The sequence below is a fragment of the Pipistrellus kuhlii genome, unplaced genomic scaffold (assembly GCF_014108245.1).
Source record: "Pipistrellus kuhlii isolate mPipKuh1 unplaced genomic scaffold, mPipKuh1.p scaffold_m20_p_7, whole genome shotgun sequence".
NCBI classification, from domain to species: Eukaryota; Metazoa; Chordata; class Mammalia; order Chiroptera; family Vespertilionidae; genus Pipistrellus; species Pipistrellus kuhlii.
Window position 1 is genome coordinate 64,444,069 of NW_023425573.1, and position 1,827 is coordinate 64,445,895.

The window sequence follows — 1,827 nt, forward strand, 5'->3', positions numbered from 1 at the left end:
ATCTAAGAGAAGAGGCCCTAAAGGAGAAGAGCTAAAACAGAAGAAGAAATAACAGAGACCAAGGCAAGAGAGAATCTTCACACATGCCATCACATGGAGTAAGAGTTATGCTGGATCAAAACACAATATTACAGGGAAAAACTAGAGTATAGAGAATATGACTCCTGGAATCACTGAGGCTGAATTCATACTAGCAGCATGTGATTTTAAGAATGTTACTTCAACTCCAAGCTTCCATTTCTTCTGCTATAATATGAAGATAATAACCCTATCTGAATTGCAGAGTGGGTTGACATTTAAAGTAGGCATTCTACATAAAATGCTTAGCTCATAGCTACATAGAATAAGTGCTCAATAAGTTTATATCATCAGTATCATTGCCAATATCATCATCATCATCATCATCATCATCATCATCATGGTTCTTATTTTAATAGAGAGGGAGAGACTAATGGCAAGGTAGGGGGAAGTCAGAAAAGGGGGTTAAGGGTATAGGATAGGCTTAATATTTTGTGTTGATTAGAATTGGTATGAGAATTAATGGATTGAGGCTGGAGTAGACTTGGTATTAGAATTATGGGACACTCTAACTCTCTGCCTGTGTGATCATTCAATAACTTAGAGAACATTGAGGCACCCCCAGTACAAAGGGATGCATTAAAAAAGGCTTCAGTTCCTTGCCATGAGGCCAAAGGGCAGGCACCTGTGGCCTAGTAGCACTGGTACAGGTGGCATCCTCATCCAACTGTCCGCTCTCACTCTATAATGTGCACTCTATAAAGGTCAGCAGTGAGGAGCTGGGTTCTGCCTGTCATAGTTAGCAATCTGCCACTCACCTCCACCTACGTACACACTGTCATTGGCACTAAATGTAGTGCTCACTGTTGGATACCCTTTACCTAGTCCATGTGTCCCTCACCAGTTTGGTGACTTTTTTTCTTCCTACTTCCAATGTCTCTGACTCTTCAGAGCACTGCCCTCGCTACTAAAGCTGTTCTGTCCCTGCTACCGAGAGCAGGAATCTTCTAGGGCAGCATTTCCACAAGGGGTAAAGACAGGTGTAACCATGGTCTCAATTCTCCTGCGGGGGTCAGGCTGGAGCTACCCTTCCCAGTGCCCGAAGCCACACCTTGCTTGGCTCCAGCCTCAAAAATTAAATAGAATAATGAGATAATTATAAAAATAAATAAATAAAAGGTATGTAGCCATTCAAAATAAGAATTTGAAAAGGCAACACTGCTCTACTCACAGATTATGTTCATGTAAAAATACTGTGTATTTTAGTGAAAAACAACCTACTGATGCTGTATTTTTAAAGTGTGAGAAATTTGTTTGTGGTATCTTGAAAATGAAACTGAGCATTAGGCAATTATTATACCTGATGTGGCAGCCATCATGGAGCTAGAAATATTAAACCTAACAAGCAGCCCGGCTAATGCTGTGCTCTATGACACGTCTGTCCTGTCCACTGCAGTGCTGGGCAGGATAAACCTGTTCCTTATAACATGATGCGAAAAGGACACACACACACACACAGACAATTGGCTAATTTTATGAGAACTCTAAGATTTTATTTAGGCTCTGGTGAACTCTTGGTAGTAAATAACAAAAACAAAAACAAAACAAAGAAAAACAAATCAAACAGGCCTCAGCTAAAAAGAGTTTATTGCTTATAATGAAAAAGTGTTCAAACTAAGTCATATCAAATCTGTTTCTTGCTAACTTTCAGTTCTTTCTTTGGCATTAATTTATTTTTCAGAAAACCTCTCTCTGGATGTTAAGATAGAGTAACACAAGCCAATTAAGCCATATAGTCTACCACCTCAG